Source organism: Sabethes cyaneus, chromosome 2 (genome assembly GCF_943734655.1).
Source record: "Sabethes cyaneus chromosome 2, idSabCyanKW18_F2, whole genome shotgun sequence".
Lineage (NCBI taxonomy): Eukaryota > Metazoa > Arthropoda > Insecta > Diptera > Culicidae > Sabethes > Sabethes cyaneus.
Window position 1 is genome coordinate 88,352,435 of NC_071354.1, and position 20,173 is coordinate 88,372,607.

General features: G+C 36.5%; 1 protein-coding gene across 1 annotated transcript in view; it reads left to right on the top strand.

Annotated features, from left to right (window-relative positions):
• The window catches only part of LOC128735665 (uncharacterized), a 108,215-nt gene continuing 88,042 nt past the window's right edge, over window positions 1-20,173 (top strand). The window contains exon 1 of the mRNA XM_053830150.1: window positions 1-97. The gene's annotated coding sequence lies outside the window, so the exon portion shown is untranslated. The remainder of the gene's footprint in view (window positions 98-20,173) is intronic.

Genomic DNA, 20,173 nt, shown 5'->3' on the forward strand with positions numbered 1-20,173 from the left:
CATTAGCAATTGCCTTCGCTATCGTTGGTGCCAGCAAGAGTCCTTGCAGGTCGAGTGATATAGTGCTACAGAGTTATTCAACCCAGGGCAAGTTAAGGTAAGGTAGAAAAACATGCTAATTACCACTAAGTTCTCGCCAAACAGGGTAATAATATGATAAATGTATTTTAACAGTCATTAGCTTGAAACAACACAGTGAATTCCGTAGAACACACCATGTGAATACAGTTGGTTGCATGTATAAAATCGAACAAAATAATCCGAATAAATAAAATATAGTTACATCAAGCTGTGCTGCCGAAATGTTATGCTTCTCTTTTACTTCCGCTGCCGATTGATAAATGCATTTGCCAACATCCCCCACATGGCGGTTATGTAATGCTTCCCGAACAACTCGGTGCACTCCCATATAGGATGATTCAAACTTCTGTTGCAACATACTTTTGAATAACTTATAGTTATGTGTATACTATAAAAACAAAAGTGCAATTTAACGATAAAAATCATGTTCTAAAACAGCTTCAAAAATCCAAAGACGGTAGTTGTACAAAAGCTAGCAACACAAATGCAAACTATAAGTGAGCCTAAGCTGCATCCTACCGATGAATGAATTGCAATTCATGGTACGGAAAATTTATACAGTTGATTGTCCCACAGGAACTACAGCTGAAATTCCGATCGGGAACCACTCACGCGTGTGTAACTGTTACGTACATATCAGAAAAGCGACGAAAACCGTCGCCACGAAATCAATAGCTTAGCGCAGATTTGTCGTTCTAACCGCAACAAAACTGATAATTAGAGAGCATGAGGGTTAATCTGGGAGGGACTGTTAGAGTCAATAGGATAGTGGCATGGCAATTTTCCTATAGGTTTTGCTTTGCTTTTATCTAGCAACTAGCACTTCAGTATTTTAGTTGTTTTTGTTTTACAGATTATTATAAACCGACAATATAACATGCCCAACTGATTGTACTGACATTATTAGCAATATTTGTTTTGGGGAAACAGATCATTATCTATTCAATTCCCAGAAATAAGTTGAATTCACTTTTACCCATAAGGTTTTCCACAACTTTCATCGAAAGTTTGTAACGGGCACCTAAAGGTATTTCAGTGCCATTTTTCAACAAAATTGGCTCGTTGATCTAAAGTATTGTCTAGCAATTGATCAAAGGAACAAGCAAAATAATAATAATTTTTAACAAAATGGTAGTTTCTCAAAAACAGAAAACCTATGTTTTTTGTCCTTAAACTTTTCAAGAGATGGAGAATGTTTTTCGGTGAGAAAAAAACATCGATTGATTTCTAGAAAATATACTTAAAAAGCCGGTGTTAAAATTTGACGCTGATCGGTTCAATCATTTCCAAAGTTTCTTTTACTAACCGACTTTAAAGACACAACTTTTAGAAAAGACAAAAAATTTCGGGGATAACGCTCCAATGTTTTGGAAATTTTAATTAGTAAAGTTACGCCAATGGATTTGGTGCATTTTTGCAAGACAACAGAATTAGAAATCTAGCAAAAACCCAGTACATTCCCAAATATACAGAAAACTTACCGTCAAAAGGCTGCTCATTATTTATACAATTTTACATAAATTGAAACGCTTAAGTATAGAAAAACTTTTACAGTTACAATCGGCTCCGGCTGCTCGAATTTCGGGCACACGGGATCAATGAGAGAGAGTATGTATCGACGTGTTACATACCGGCATCCCACTACATAAAATACCGTTACCTACGGGGACGCTGGTGTTAAAAATGAAAAAAAAAAAATCTGCGTTATAATATTTACGAATCTTCTCTCGCCAAAATGAGCATTTTATGTATACACTGCAATTGGATTCATAACTTTCGGTGAAGTAATAACTTTGAACAAATGAAAATCGAGTACCAACTTTAAACAATGAACAGTCTTTATATTGTTTCAGAGTGCTTTTCAAGCTTAAATGCCCCAAACAAGCAGATTTATTACCATCGTTTTGAAGAAAACACAAACAAATTAAGTATATGACCGTCACGGAGCATGTCGTAACAAATAACACCCTGCCAGTCCTACCAAATACACAGTAACAGCTTCCTGACCATCAATCCTGACTTGGCCACGCGTTCGCGCTAGCTCACTGCCGAGCGACAATGACCACGTTTTTACTTGACGTTATCGTAAGTGATCTACTTTTTATCACCAATGCCCATCCGCTTCAAAAAACATCGATTTTGTTCGGCGCTCAAACACTTAAAAAGCTGACTGAAAAGTTTTCTTGTAGCTACATAAGTTAACCTTTCAAACTCATCTAGCGTGGCCCGATAACATTTATACCACGCAAGAAGAATAATGAATTTCTTTTTATCACACTTCTAAAATCTCTGCTTGACATTCGTTGAAAACATTTATAACGACAAGTATTTAGGTAAACGAAAAAAAAGTTTTGCCATTTGAGTGGCAGGTTGATGCGGGCAACTTGTATACATCTATGGCAAACCAGTGGCAATAAAGTCCTAGATACAGCATTATAGGAATCAAATCGATTTTTTAGAAAGTTGCAAAAGAAGCGTTAATTCGTGAGAATGAGTCTGGAGGATTGTGAGGAACCTCCAACTTTAGATTCCTCCATTTTTTCGTTGTAATTTGTGTACTTTGTCATTTTGCAATATTATGCAATAGGATAGATATTGATCTATTGACTGATCTGGGTTATTTTGTTTGAAATTTGAGAACTATTGTGTGTGCAATTTGTGTTGGTGGATCATTCTTATTCAACCATTGCATTGCATAGTTGGGTTTATTTCGAAAGACGGCCATTTGTCTCAATATATTCAAATGCTGCTTTGATAGAGTTAATCGTCTGGTAAAATATTGTATAAGAATTCCAACAGCATGATTTTTGTTCACGGCACGCATCTGTCTCTGGAAGTGTTGGCAAAATTAAGAGCATTTTACTCTCGTTTTCTGTATGTAAAGTGATGTAAATATCTTTTTTTTTGGATTTTGTTGAGATACAATTAATGGTTGTTTCTTGATGGTTTGAATTTTTGTTGATTTTTAGTTGTTTCTTGATCAAATAAAGGCATTATACCCTCGATGTAAGTGAGGCTAGTATCTCTGGATTCCGCTTCAATCTTTTGTCACTAGAAGATATTTTAAGAGGGTGTTAGGTTAGGTAGCTTAGTTCAGATATTTCAGTGGGTGATAGAGGACCACATTAGACGAAAAAATTCCTTCTACACTGAAGTCTTTTTTAAACGGTTTGTTTTTTTCAATTACTCAACTACGGTGCAACTTAGGGACCATTTACAAACTACGTGACGAATGTCGGGCCGGTCCCAAATGTATTGAGAAATAAATGAATGGTCCCTAAGTTGCCCCGTTCTTAATAATCGAAAAACCAAACCGTGTAAAAAAGTACTTGAGTGTACGCATATGGTCAAATCTCAATCGTTACAGGGTTATTAAACATTTTTAGTTTTCGGGTCTGCCAATCTCCACCTGAAACACCTATCTCTTTTAGTTTCGTTGCAATTTTATTTAAAACGTGTGGTATTGGGTTTTGAATTAGTATCTGAAAACTGTACGAACTCATAAATCACGCATAGCACACTAGATCACCGCGTGCGACGGGCACGGTCTGACGCATATGGAAAACAATAACGAAACAGACTTCTTGAGTCTCTCTGGGACGTTTCTGAAAACGATTGCAGTATTAAAATTTATTTTCCAGAAGAACTCGCGACATTCACCTTTGTTATGGCTTAAAAGCTTTTTGCTTCTGAAAAGTTACTAAATTTAATGAAGTAGGAGGTTTAAGACCAATTTTCTCAGCTTTCGAATGAAAATAACAGAATTGAGCCATCAGGAATCAGGAATCAGATTATTTTGGCTTAAACGGCACGCTTCCCATACTTATAAGGAAATTTGTGCCTTGCCGCACTCTCTCATCATTTTCCTGATGAAAAGGGAAGGATAGGGATAGGTAGTAAGGATATGGGAATAGTGACGACTAGGAAAACGACGGCACATACATATATCAGAAATGTTTTTCTCTTTCGAGTCAAAAACTTCAGAGAGAACTAAACTTCTTTCGCACATTGGTTCAAAAACATAAGAATGTCTTTTAGTTTCAACTGTCTAACAGTATGATCCTCTATATAGGGTTGTCCAAAGACCCGTAAACGCAATTGCATTTTTGTAGGACAGACACATATCAAATGATATGAAGTTCCATAATCGGACTCACAAAGATCACAAGAGTATTAACTCTGTAACTCTACACGTTGAATAGTGGCCATATGATAATTGAGTTTACAATGGCCAGTCAATGCTCTAACAAGAATCTTCATATTTTGCTTAGAAAATTTTAATAAATTCTTTGAAAACGCTAGATTAGGCTCTGCCAAAAATACTTTAGTTTGACGACATGTTTCAGAATTTCACCAATGGGAGGCGTGTTCAGCTGAAGCCCAGCAGCGAATCTTTTGCTTTATCCAACAGCAGGAAATAGGCAAAGCCGGTTCCGGACCGATGAAGTCGATTTCTGCTCCGGCTCTTGCTAATTCGTCAGCCAATTCATTTCCAGATATACCAGAATGACCAGGAACCCATATAAGGTAAACAGCATTTAAGATGCTCAAAACTTCTAGTTGAGTCCGACATTCAACTACAGTTTTTGATTTAGAATTTGTCGCATTTAGTGCTTTGATAGCAGCCTGGCTGTCAGAACAAAAATAAATTCTTTTGCCAGACAAGTTTTGTTGAAGTGCCGATTGTACTCCGCACATAATCGTAAAGATTTTAGGTTGAAATACCGTGCAGTACTTGCCAAGTGGGTACGATTCTTCCAATCGCAATTCATGGCAGTAGACTCCAGCACCTGCTCTACCGTCCAACAGTGATCCATCTGTATAACAAACAATATGTTGTTCCAGTTCTCTTTCTAAGTAACCAGACTGCCATTCACTCCCGGCAGGTATTTTTGTATAAAAAGTTTTATACGGAAAACTGCAATTTAGTCCAATATCACTGGCAGCAACAACATATTTGTCCCAGGAAACTAATTGAGGCCACACACGAGTATGACTCATATTACAAGATAATAAATTACTATTCCAGTGTCCAGTTACCTGCAAACGGTAGGCACATAACAGTGCTTCTTGTTTCAGAAAAACATGAAGAGGTTTGATGCTCAAAAGTGCTTCGAGAGCGGCAGTTGGAGTTGTAGTGAAAGCACCAGTCATTGCCATAAGTATCATTCTCTGAAGGGGATTTAGCTTTGACTGTATGCTAGCAACTTCTCCTTTCTGCCACCATACTAGGCAGCCGTACGCCAAAATAAGTCGAACAATGCTTGTGTATATCCAATATATGTACTTGGGTTATAGACCCCAAGTTTTCCCAAATGCTCGTCTGCACTGTCCAAATACCATGCATGCTTTTTTGATTCTGGAATCGATGTGAGCAGACCAGTTCAACTTTGAGTCAAGAATGACCCTAACGTACTTAACTTGGTCTGTAATAACGATTTCAGAGTCAAAAAATTGCAGAGGACGAATACCAGTTATTATTCTTTTATTTGAAAAAGTATCATCGAAGTCTTGCCCGGATTGACTGAGAGTCGGATTTGCCGACACCATTGTTCAACAACATGCAAAGCTTGCATTAAGTCAAACAGTGTGCTTTCGCACAGACCGGAAATCAATATATGATAATCATCCGCAAAGCCATAAGTTGGCTAACCCAGAGCATTTAATTTGCTTAGTAAGCTATCCGCAACTAGGTTCCATAGGAGTGGTGACAGAACACCACCCTGAGGGCAGCCACAGATGCTCAGCTTCCTTATTCCTGCTAGTCTCAATGATGAGCAAAGAATCCGGTTGCTAAGCATTTGGCGTATCCAGCTTATTATAGTAGATGGAACTCCATGGGTTTGTGCTGCTTCCAGTATAGAATTGAAAGATACGTTATCGAAAGCTCCTTCGATATCGAGAAATGCTCCTAGACAGGAGTTTTTGTGAGAAAATGCTTTCTCGATCTTGTAAACGACATTATGTAACAGCGTTACAGTAGATTTACCACGTTGATATGCATGTTGCATATCATGAAGTGGATAATCACTCAAACTAACATCACGAATATGGTGATCAATAATTCATTCTACAGTTTTGAGGAGAAAAGAACTCAAACTGATAGGCCTACAACTTTTCGCTTCTTCATAAGACGAGCGACCACCCTTGGGGATAAATTTCACAACTATTTCCCGCCACTGTGTCGGGATATAAGCAAAGCAAAGCAAAGCAAAGCCTAGGTGCTACATTCCGTTATCGGAACTTGACCTTCTGTTTTTTATACGACAGACTTCGCAGCCAGCTGTTAGAGTGCAGGACAATTGCAGGGCCAGTTGCTACGATCCTATTGACTCTAACAGCCTCTCCAAGTCGAGATTCGAACATATGACGACTGGCTTATTAGGCCAGCGTCATACCTCGAAACCAACTGGGAGGTGTCGGGATATAACCGGTGGCAATACTGCATGTAACGATCTTTTTCAAAATATGTTTGAAATGTTCATACCCTTTCTGAAGCAAAGCAGGGAAAATTCCGTCTGTTCCAGGAGTTTTATACGGAGCAAAACTCTCGATTGCCCATTTAATCGATTCAGTTGTTATGAGTTTCCTGGCTAATGCCCAAGACTCGTAGTTTGCTGAAAAGATTTCACAATCAATCGTTGGAGTTGGCTCCGTACAACCTGGAAAATGAGTGTCAAACAAACACTTAAGTACTTCATCTTCATCCGATGAGTATTCACCAATAGCAGTTTTTAGTGAATTTACATTAAAATCCTTCGTCTTGGAGAGAATTTCATTAATTTAAGAAGCTTCGTTTGTACTCGAGACATTAGAGCATAGGTTTCTCCACCCAGTTCTCTCAGAGGCCCGGAGCGCCTTTTTATAAGCTTTGCGAGCTAACTTGTAGGCATCCTGACCATCTCTGTAACGTCGGTTCCAAGCCCTTCGACATTGCTTTCTAAGTTTCGCAAGTTCTGCGTTCCACCATGGGGTAGCTTTTGTAGCACTCACTGTTCGAAGCGAACTAGTTTCTAGTTTCAAGTTTAGTTTTCTATGATGGACTAGGGCCCCTCCCATTTTTAGGAGCGGGTGGGCTCCCATACAAATGAAATCTCGAGAACTAATCAAGCAAATGGAACCAAATTTGGCATGTGGGAGGTTTTGGAGGCAGGAATTTTTTTTATGGTTCGAGACCCCTTACCCCTGTGATAGGGGACTGTGATAAGAACTTTCATACAAATAAAACAGAAATTTTTGCGTAACTCAAAAGCTAATCGAACTCGAGAAATTTTAGACTCTTCCATAAAACATTAGTCAATAATAAGACCACCACCAGGTATTTTCCGTGAAATGGTACATCCCGCATAAGGTTTTTCGCGAAACTCTGAGTAATTCTCGCTGAAACGGGGCCACTACTGACACGAGGTCTTCAAATATTGAAACTATTGCGCTCAATTGGTTGAAAATGATTAAAACATAAGAATTACACTTTTAATACCTCGAAATAGTGGACCCCTCGTTCGCCAAGGGGCCTAACAGTTTTAATAAAAGTTGAATTTTGAGCAAACCTTGAGATCTATATCATGTGATATTTCATAAATTTGCCATGAAACAACTAGCCCGGTTCTGTAAAGAAGAAGAACAGAGCTTTCAAATGGAGTAAAAAATTTTTGGCGGCCATCTTGGATTTGGTCGCCATATTGGATTTTATCAATAAATCGTCGTTTTCGCGATGAGCCCCCCAACCGATTTTCGTTTTAAGACCACCATTAGAAAGCTGAGAAAAATACTACAAGAAACATTTATAAAATTAGGTGTGCCATGGCATTTACTGAATAAAACAATCAGTTATTTGTAGCAAGGTTCACAATTTTCATAGAATTATTGTGATATTTCCAAAATTTGCTATGAAACAAACTACAAACGACACGGTTTTGTAAAGAGGAGAGACAGGGCTTATAAACGAAGTGAAAAAAAATCGGCGGCCATCTTGGATTTTATCAAACAAAAACCGTTTTCGGCATGATCCATCCAACCAATTTTAATTTAATTTCAAGACCATCGGACTATCGGAAAGCTGAGAAAAATGCTAGAAGAAACATTCATCAAGTTAGATATGCAAATTCCATGAAAGATTATTATGGGTATATTACTTTAAAATTGCTGGACATTTTATCTTTCCAACGACATATTAACAGTTATGTTTCGTTCAGTAGTATAGAAGTTATAAGCATTTGAAATCTTTCATTCAAACGTTACACTTCTATTTTCGTTTTCACAAAGTGCTACCCTGCCCAGAATAGTAAACAAAGACGTAGTGCTACGTCAAAATAATTTCATCATTCAGAAATGGGGCAAACCGCAATAAAATAAAAATTTAAAAAATTAATTTCGGTCATGTGCCACAACTATATCAAGCATGACATCCACCTCACATCAACCTAATTCTGCTGCTTACGGTTTTTACACCCCCCAATGGAGCTTACTGGAGGAATGGATATAAAGCGCAGTGCAAGCCTGATTATTATTTGAGGAAATCGGTTCGTTCTTGCATACCAGAACGTTATTGATTTTACATTCGTATTAATCTCGCAAATGCATTATTCATACGCTTTCGATTCGTTTCGAAATTGTTTGCAGAATGGTTGAAAATTCGAACCCAAATTAATTACTCGAGTTCGAGATATGATTTAAAACCGGAAAATTTATGGTAATTTTCGGTAAGTACTGATCAAATTGTAGGGCCTTCTTAATTAAGAGATTTTGCCATCTATGCATCTAACAACTTGCGACCTACAAGAAATCCCATATATTATGTTATAAAGTATGTAACATGTCATTGCGCTATGCAAACAAATTATAATTAGATTGTCCTGGATACGACTTTTTTAATAAAACTATTATGCTAGATGGTTGTTACGAAAAGTTATGACTGTTATTTTGAAAGTTTGATTTTAATGTGCTTTTTTTATTATTGCCGACGTTGCGAGTGTGTCAAGGTCAGCCCAATTTCAAAGTGAAACGACTTATTAGTTTCTTATGCTGTTGATTTGATATGGACACATGAATTATTGAAAAACTATCGCTTAATTTATTTTCAGATTTTCACTGAATTAGGTTAAGAGAGATTCTATATCACAGTAGGTATTTATTGTCACAGCAAGTTCAATTGTTTACTTCATGACTTTAACGGAACAAGCCTGTCACCGTAATCGATTCTGCACTTTCGCAATGAAAATCCCGAACTGTTCGCTCGGGAGTTAGTTATACTGTTGAATTACTCATGTTTAATTCAACTCCGATTTCAAGTCCACTATCAAGTCTAATTTTAAACCCTATTTCAAGTTCAAGCAAAGTCCAGTTTGAAGCCAGTTTCCAGTAATCCGGTTTGAAATACAATTTCAAGTTAAATTTAATTCCAACTTCTACTTTTGATATTTTTCTTTTAACTTATGATTTGTTGTAGGACTTTTAAAAGCCAAAACTTTAGTTTTTTTTTGGTTAACAATCTCTGATTTTTGAATTGCGATTTTGGATATTTATCCTTCGACTTTGGAGCTCTTAATTTTGAGTAAAACTTAAAATATTTGATTCTTGGCTTTTGAGTTTGGACTTTTGAATTCTGACGTACAAATTTTGATATTTGACTTTCGATTTGACTTACAGAATTAAACCCGTGCCATTTTGCTTCTGACTTGAATTTCAACTTTTGATATGACTTCTGTTTTCCCGCCTTGGTAAGCGGTTACTATTCCAATTCGACCAAACAGTAGTAGTATAAAGAGAAAGGCGTTTTTTTATCCCCACCGAATGTAATCCAGCCAATTCCCCGAAGCTAAAACCAATTGCAGAATACCTACTGGTCGATTGTGAAGGGCAAACCGAAGAATAAAAGTGGAACTGCAAGCGACAAGAAGGAGTTCAAGTGAAATAGAATTTGGCTGCCAAAAGTCATAGGCTAGGCTCAGCGAAAAGTTTGAGATCTAAACAAAAGTGCCACACCTAGCTTGAAAATATCGGACAAATTTATCATGATGTATCTGTTTCTATGCAAAATATTAGGCTATTTCAAAATTATGGACGATTACGCTAAAAATGCAGGAATTTTGAATTATACCATGAGAAATTTAATTATTTTACATTAAATTTAAAATAAAAGATGGACATGCTGCCGTCTTATAAAAATCTCCTTTTGATTTTATCAACGACAAATTTATTAGCCTTATTTGCAAAATCAGTTAAGCGGATAATATATTGTTGATAATATAGTGTTACTTGGAAGCCAACCATTAGTTATTTAGACTATCAATGCTTTCATGTCTATATTACAAGTATTGATCAAATAAAGAGTATTACGACTGTGCAAAATTTTTTGATCTCCCTACCAAATTCGGTGAAAATAACCACTAGACAGTATCATCGATATGTGCACTCGAAACTGTTCCATATTCTCCGCCGGGTATTGCTCAATCACTATTTATACGCTACATAGAAGCAAATGTTTGCTTAAGACAGACAAGCATATCGATGATAATAAAGTATAATATGTACCTAATTTGAAGCGAAACAATGGTAGCAGCTGCTTATTTTGCATACTCGGACGAGTGCAATGATAGCAATCGCATAGATAAAAAACCATAAACTTATAAAACCATTAGCTATGATATTATACAGCAAAACGCTTCGCATCGGTTCGTTTCACCTTGAATTGAGTTCAAGTGTCACGGGAAATTTTAGTGCAAACATGTGTTTTTTTTTCTGCCGAGCATCGTGTGAAGTTTTCGCTTTCAAGGATTCTCGTAACTGGCAAGGAACTCGTGTGGTTTGCTGATAAAAAAGAGTGCATACAGCAATATTCCCTACACAACTGAAGGTTTTATTCGGAAGCGTATAGTTTAATGTTATCTACGCTCCAGCCGCACCATACCCAGCAGAATTTTGTTGTATTTATGGGTCTCATGATAGCGGAAGTTCAAGCAATCTGCTTCCGGCTGCTTACGATAGTTTCCGCACGCTTTCACCATGCACAAATGGTACGAGGGATCCTAATCCTAATTCAGTGTAATTGGCTGTTATTGGTGCTTTTTACTTGAACCAAAGAAACCATTTTACTTACAGCGATGAAAGAAAAGTTTATAATAAATATTTTAAATTTTACTTAGAAACCACAACTCTATATGTATTTGTATTGTGGCGTACCTACCTTGTTTTCAGTTTCACGCCGGATGGCCAAAGCGATTAACATCTTTGACCTTGTGAGTTTCAAGGCCCCCACGAGTACTGTTCAGTTCTACATATAATTTGCATACAAGCAGGAAAAAGCATAATTCACAGTGCCCGGGACGTATTGTTTGTAGCACACGAAAGATGGTTAAAATGGTCGGTGATGATTGTCACGTTCTCCGTATGAAGGATTTTATCATCAGATAGCCCGATCATATGGTTCTGATAAAAATATTGCTAAATTGTAGCGCAAGTTGATATTTCTATCTACTCAGAGCTCTTTCTGTAATAAATTTGTTATTTTGTTCTGATCGGGAACCTACAATGAAAACTTTGTTTGAACTATAGACTAAGTTTCGTGAACTTTCGGTTGGTAAAAAGTGCTTAATTTTCAATTGTACTGTTCTCTCCCGAGTCTGTCGTTCGCTTTCAATCGAAGCATGGAGCCCAGAGTAGACCTAAGCGATGCGATGGCAGTGCAGCACGGACATAAAAGTTCGTGCACCTCTCCAGCGGAACCAGCCAGCATTTTATATAACAAGCAGATAAAATGTTTGCCATCTACTGAGTGTACCCGGTAGCCATGGTTCTGACGTTCCGAAATTGAAGTTCGCAATGCAGGTCACGAGATGACAGCAACCGCTTCTCGTTTCATTTGTCGGTGCTTTGGCAATCATGTGCTGTTAGCCGCACGATAGTGACTCACTGGAGATTTTCCAAGCTTTGCTTAAATTGTTTTTATTCTGGTGGTTTCTCTATTCTAGCTTCGGTGCCAGCTAATCAATGGCACTTCAGGAGTCTGCAGGACGGAACATTCGGGTTGACAAAATAATGTAGATATAATACATAATGTTGTAACAATATAAGACTGTAAATAACTAAAGAAAACTGAAAGTTAGTTTGAAAACCCCATTTAATCCACCTGGTGATGGTGAAGGAGCCTTCGCTGTACCAGCTGTCTTGTTATTTCAGATAGAAATCGACACGTCTTCGGAACATAATTCAACTTTTAGTTAACGCTGTGCTAGTTGGTTCATATCACTGCTACTGACAGATTATAAATATAAGCAAAAATCCGAGCTTTTTTAAATTTTGATATATTCTTTTTTCATGAAATTTTTGAAAAGATACATATAAGTGAGTTGTTGTAGATTTGAGTAAGTACAAGTTAAAATAAGTCGTAAGAAGAAATATTGATCTTTAATCATTAATAGCCTGTTAAAGGTCTAGTTTGTAGGTTTTTGGTAATATCGAACTATGCATAATTTCCTGTAAAGCCATGTGATCCTTTCCATAATGATCGATTAAACTTAAATGTTTTATAAGGAATTTTTCCATTTCCCTAACTTTATAACAATTCACAAACAAAGCTGTTGCTTCAATGCTTCTTAGTAAAAAAAAAGTTTTCCCCATTGAACATAATTACCATCATCACAACCAGTAGCTTCTAACCATTCGGTCCAGCGGTCCCTTTTGATTTCGAAAAAGGTGTTCCGCGATGCTGTGTAATTTAGATGATTAATTACACACCTTACCGGTTGGGTTTTTCGAGCTTCTGGTACCTATGTGAGCAAAAGGCTGAATAACAGTATTTGTATATACTTTTGCTCTCCACGTTTTTTACAACAAATGAAGGTTAACTACCCATTATATATGGGTTTGGGCATTTCGTATCAATAGCAAAACAGCAAAAGGATCCAAAATGGTCTGGAAATAATTGAAAATGAAAGCCGATGAAATATGAGCCCGAAAGGGTGAAAAATTGCCTTTGTTAGCTTCCACACTTTATTGGTTCTGCTTTTAAATTACTTTCAACGCAATCGATCCTGATGTGCACATCGCAAAGGTAATTAAAATTCATACTCTATATTTGCTTTCAATTACGCAATCAAATTAAACGTTTTCTTTATTCTCTCACCTTTAAAACCTGCGGGCTATTTTCATTTTATTTCATTCAGATACAAGATGTCACACATGCTTCCGGCTGCCATAGTATCGGATTAGATTTATGCATCCATTGTAGTTCAGTATGTAGATGGCAGGGCAGGAATGAGAAAAAAAATGGACGACCGGTAAATGTAGCACACTCGTCTGAGCACGTTCACTGAGGGGGAAAAGTTGCTGCGAGCTGATTGCACATTATTTCCACATGCCCGATGTGCCATGACGGGGCAAGTTCAACACTGTGTGTAGAATCCTGGACATTCTAGACCGGTGGGTGCGGTGGTGATGCAAAAAGTGGCAGAAAGCTGTGTTAACAGCTTAAACGTAACTGATCCGGCGTAGTTACAGCACCCGGTGATACAGTAGCGAGTGGGTGGCGCAATTTCATTCTCTTTCATGTGCTCTCGGGCGTGTAAACAAAATGATACTTTTTTTCTCGCTGGAACTACCGTTCTGATTCAAACTTCGAACATTCGTATAAAAATTCTGCTGAAAGAACTAGGACATGACGACTATCTACAACAATTTTTAGTAAGCTTTTCCGGTTGTTTAAACTTTGGATCAGAGCGATAAATTATTGTCGAGTTATTTGATAACTATATATTTTCCCGGATATTGTATGGATTTAGTTCGCAGTAATACCATTTCAAGGCTTCTGTGACTTTCATGGTCAACTATACATTGAATAGATATATTTAATCGGATTGTATTAATATAATACTCGTTCGTTGGACAAGTTGAAAGGAATCTGTACAATTTCAAATAAAACTGTAACTCTGCTTACTTCAATTCAATCCTGCCGCAGCATTGATTTTCTTGAATTTATGAAACTATCTTTGCAACCAATTGCCACCCGTACTGTATCAACTAATTGGGCGCTATTCTCGCACTCGCCTCGGCTATGTCTTTTAGGTTAGAGCACAATTTGCGATCCTGGATGACTCCGGTGACCTGACTGACTGAACAAATCAAATGGGGACCATAAGGTGAGGTGTGGTGACTGTAAGCCAATTGTTCCCATTTTAACTAATTTTTTGTTATGCACCATACATACCGTATCCGTACAACTCATTTTTCTCGAATAAATGAGCTACTTCAAATTTATCGCCGTCAATATTCATTGTCCGTGTGGATGGGAAACGAGCGAGGTTTTCTCTTAGACGCATAGACGTTACAGAGTAGCTTTGATCCGCTTGTGTCTGTTTATCCGGCAATCACTCATGCATTTTCGGTAGTAACTTTTCCCGTTCGACTGTATCTTATGCTGCTTTGAAAGTGACGAACATATCATGTACGTTATACTATCGACATTTCGTTGGAGTGTGTAAATACAGTCCGTAGTAGCGCCTAGCGCGGACGATTACAAAAACTTGTCTTGTGAATTTTCTTGCTATTGAGGATAGACGACGTAACAAGTTTTGGGGGAGCAACTTGTAGACGGCGTCGCACAACTAGGGCAAAAAGCTGGCCAAAATTATTTTCTTATGTATTAAGAAATATTTCGTTCGAATATGAAGTGAAACGTAAAAAAAGTTAATTTTGTAACAAACGGATGCCATTACTAGTCATTTCAATTCACATATCAGTGCAGATTATGCTTTTCTTCTAGTCACTAATTTGCAGCCTTCTCCAAAACCTACAAATGCATGAGCAAATCAATGAGTATCTAGTTTGTCTCTTATTCATATTAAAAATGACATTGGTTAATACCAAATTGTTGATAGTGGGGTAGACTGATTCTTGGACACTAAATCAACGCAGATGTCTTCTCTGTGATATATAGCCTCTGTTATGCAATTTATCAAATAACTATCACGCCACACATACTATAACATACTTTACCGTCACCCAATTAACGTTTTTCCTACTATTTTTGTCAACGAATTTTGTTGAATGGGAATGTTAATTCAAATAAAGACACATCTGGAGAACAGACCTCATAATCCCTAGACATGTAGCATAGCTAGTGTGCCCATTGTATTCAAGGGCATTGTATTATCTTGCACAAAAGATAGTACGCAACTAAATGCGAATTGTCGATATTTCCTTGAAAACAATATGAAATATATAATTATAAAAAGGGTCGCAAATGCCAGTCCGGAAGCTTCCGGATGAACTTTACGTACCGATTTATTCAGAATACAACACAAAGATTCATTTTTCCTTAGAATATATGACCAGATTCTGCAAGATTTGATAACTTTTTACCATTGAAAAAGCACAAAGTTGCAAAAAAATGGTTGTTTGACAAAACTATTTAAAACAAATCATATTTTCAAAATTTTAAATTTTCTTCCTACAAACCAGTTAGAATTACTTATGATGAACCTATGTTTTGATAAATATCCTTTGTTTATCTTTTTGTTTACGTCTGATGGAATCCGTTTCCTGATGCTTGATGATTAAAAAAAAAAAGTTTCAAATATTGTCAATGTTTGTACAGGTATGTTTCTACGTGTTTTGACTAATAGTACTTTGTGCAGCATCTATTTAAGCATACAAAAAATATATATTATATTTGAAGACCGAGAAAAATGTTTTTCTTATTTTGGTCAGTTTTTTGCCCTAATTACTCCTCTGTGCGTCGGCCAGCGTAATGTTGCCGTAATTACAGCAACGATAGCTGACCAAATTCTTACTTGTGGCAATGCTTAGATATCCTTTTTATTTACTTGTATATGTATATGTATAACTACTAGATCAGTGCGATAGAAACCTGCAGTGCGTTGCCGGCGATCGCCCCGGCAGGTCTTCATGTGATTAACCACCAAGGGGTGATTTTTGCTTTTTATTTACTTGTATATAACTCTATACGCGACCATGACGTAAACTCTTTTTGGAAAGGGAGGAAGTGTCTTATGCGAAGAAAGATTATATTGGATGAACTAGAAAATTTCGATATAGGCCAAAAATATATTACGCTCTCCCGGTTGATACCCGAGGGTTCTACTAAGTAAACTTCCACCGCCCCGTTATTTTAGGTAATCTTATACCTAGTTTCGTTTTATTTTTCAATTCATACGTACCACATGCAATTAAATCTTTCTTCGCATCAGACACTTCCTTTTTGTTCCTGTAAAAATAAGTAATTTTCCAAGTGATCCATAATAGGGACCAAAACAAGGTAATTTTTCACAATTATGGATCACTTTGATTCCAATGTAATTTTTACAAATTCAAACATTTTAGCACCTATTACAAACATTTTTTAAGCAGAATCGAAAGCTGCACAGAGCTGAGTTTTCTGAATTACGCAGGACAGGAAAGCTTCGTAAGGCAGTAAAACGCTATGATGGTACATATGCAACGGTTCATCGCAAAAGTTAAGCGAATGTTAGCTCTCATGCAACAATCTAATACGTTAATTTTTTCCTTAACTTTTAATAGTTTGAATTTACTGGTTCTTCGAGCTTTCGGTCAAATACGCGCGATTTCCTTCTATGTTTATTTTTCATTTTTTCGGTTTATTGTCGCCTTTCCACTGTTTCATACAGAGTCGCATCATAGCAGCGATTAAATTAAACTCTTGCTTCGATTAACTTTTCCGAGATCCACTGTACCTACTTCGTTAATAATTATTCGAAAAAAGAAAACTTCATCCTATACTAGTCTTTTCGGAGTCAACGCAGCTGGTGAGCCTAAGACTTTTTTTCCAGGACAAAAAATCAGTCGTGAAATCGCAAAAAGCATTCCCAAAGGCTGATCGGTAGGTGTCTACGAAGAAGGACGGCAGGCATCTAAAGACAGACCAAAAGCCACACAAGGTCTTTCATACGATTTGAAACATGCTATTTTTATGTTATTACATGATTTGAATAAAGTTCATTGAGAGAGCTCGCTGCAAAAAGTGTATTTTTATTTTGATCCATAATATGATGAAAATTGTTTCATAATTGTGACCGCTTCCAAAAGTGATCCATAATTGTATATTTGATCAGTCATAATATAAGCTTAATTTCCGTGGAAAACTTGCACTAAATGGGTTTAATAATCAACTGAAAGATTACATATTTCTGTAACTAAAAACATTTATAAACTGCTTTTAAACAATAGTATGCGCTACAATTGATTGATTTAAAATCATACTTCTGCTTAAATGGTCCATAATTGTGGGCGAACTGTAGTTGATGTAGTTGATAAGTATTTGTTCATGTTCGATACTGGCTATTTTCCACAGCAATAACTTAATCCGGAACATTTCCGGTTAGTCCCAATACAGCGTAAAACTCCTAAAATGGTCGGCAATGGGCATGTGTTGCATAAAAAATCAATACCGGCTGTGATTTACGTTCATTTTGAAAGTGTCATTGAAGATTTTTATTTACTTTATATGAGCAATCTACCCTTTAAAACTTCAAAAGGGCGTAACTCAAAAATTCGTCGATCGATTTTTTTAAAAATTGGCTCAGAGGTGTAGGATGGCAATATAAACCAACTGGCATTTTCCGTTTAAATTGCCTATTTTATTTTTTAATAACGATATTTTGAACACCGTGGCTTAGAAATCTCATATTCGATTTATGCTATACACCTGAATTGTTGCAGTATACTGCACGTTTATTGCTGTTTCTAGTACAGTTGAAATGAACACAGCATTGCCAATGTGAAACAAACGCTTAGAGCGAATCACTTGCGTTCATGTTTGTGTTGCTCTCCACATTCATTCATTCTCGACAATAGTGAATGAAATCCAATGTGAATCATTCATTCATTTTGAACTGCCGACAATGGCAAACAAAATTACAATAAACATAACAATTGCTCCGAAATTTTAATCAATTTGCTTCAGCCAGCTTCTGGTTGATTTTAAAAGGTTGGCAGTTTGAAAAACTAAATTTTGAGATCTAAAATATTAGTTAAGAGCAAGAAAATTTACTGACAGGTTAGTCGAAGTAATCATTCAGCACTGTAATTCATGAAGGGCAATTTTGAAGGGTGGAAAACTGAGAAAGACAAACACTGTCAGCAGTTCAGTAGTCATGTTCGTGGCTTGACAGATAAAAGAATACTGCCAGGGGTAAAACTGTATGCGTAGAATGCATTTTATATTTGCCTTCATGCAGAGTAGTCAATTTTTTCGAACACTGATAATAAGTACATAAGTTAATCCTATTAGCAATATTAACGAGAATTTTGTTCCTAGTGTTCGTAGTTTAAATCAGAACAGTATCCTGTGCCAATTGCGTTGTTATAAACAAACATGCAAAAAAATAATATGTGGAGCGAATCATTCGATTTAGCAGAAAGGTGGAATAGCGTAGTCTACAAGCTAAAATCTTAACTTAAACTTAGCCCAACCTTAGCTAGAACTTAGCCTAGTAATTCTTGCTAACTTTAGCAAAGCATATAAAGAATAGTTTTAAGCACGTATCGGTACGACAATGATCGGTCTTATATTTGCCTCTAAAATGTTTAAATCGGTACCGTTGCGTTGAAAAAATACTTTGCTCAATATACACACAATTTCGGAACTAAGCTGATTTCAAACCTGTCAATATATACTAAATTGTCCAATTAACAACTACCGTAGAGATGGTTTAGTTACAATGTAATTTTACTGGAAGTGCATTATGGGTGACATTGTGCCAAAAACATAAAGTTAGGCTAAAACCCTAAACAGTGAACATTAGCATGTTTATAAACAATACATATGGGTCATTCCACGGGAAATTTACAGTCAAAAATTTTTTTCCCTTCGGAATATTTTTTTTACGTGCTTTGTTCAAAACAAATCGACACGTATTTTTTATTTCGATGTTACTGTTGGAATTCGCAAGGTATGATTTTTTAAAGTATTGTAATCTGAAAAAATCACTATTTTTTAAATGCTGATTGTAAACATAGTTTATAATATCAAAAAATGACTTTCTACCAGATGTGTTTACTATTCCACAAGCTTCCAAAATTGGTATACCATACCTCCTCTCGATTGTTTTTCAATAGTTAACTAGTGCATTTTCATAAACAATTGCAATTTTTTCAAAGTTGGAACTTTTTTTCTCGATTTTTTTTATTTTAAAATATTTGTTGATCTTTCTCGAAGAAGTATGCAAAATTTCGAAATGGAGAAATGAAAACTCTGCAAGTTATGAGTTTTTATGTCTTAGCGCGTGTGTTAATGTGAAGCGAGTGGTTATGCTCAACCGATGTTCTAACCCACGGGTAGCTTCATAACGAGGCCGCCTTTGATGCTATTAAGTGTAACGTGTCGTGGAAGCGTGCGCGTTCATCCGCTCGTTTTCATTAACTTGCGTGCTTCGATATAAAAATTCATAGCTTCTAGAGTTTTCATTTCTCCATTTCGAAATTTTGCATGCTTCTTCGAGAAAGATCAACAAATATTTTAAAATAAAAAGAATCGAGAAAAAAAAGTTCCAACTTTGAAAAAATTGCAATTGTTTATGAAAATGCACTATTTAACTATTGAAAAAAATCGAGAGGAGGTATGGTATACCAATTTTGAAAGCTTGTGGAATAGTGAACACGTCTGGTAGAAAGTCATTTTTTGATATTACAAACTATGTTTACAATCAGCATTTAAAAAATAGTAATTTGTTCAGATTACATTACTTTAAAAAATCATATCTTGCGAATTCCAACAGTAATATCAAAATAAAAAAATACGTGTCGATTTTTTTTGCACAAAGAACGTAAAAAAAATATTCCGAAGAGAAAAAAAAATTTGACTGTAAATTTCCTGTGGAATGACCCATATAAATATCAGTATAAAGTAGTTCATTTGGGGCCGTCCATGAACTAAGTGGACTATTAGGGGCAGGGGGTCGGCCAGAAACAACGCATCATACAAAAAGTATGAACGAAAATAACCCGAAGAGGCTTGAAATAACTAAAAATGAGCTCGTAGTCAATGGACAGCCTTTATATAGCCAGTAGCGTTTCTAGGGTTAACAAGCGGGAGATATATGAAATGGTGTATCCTAAG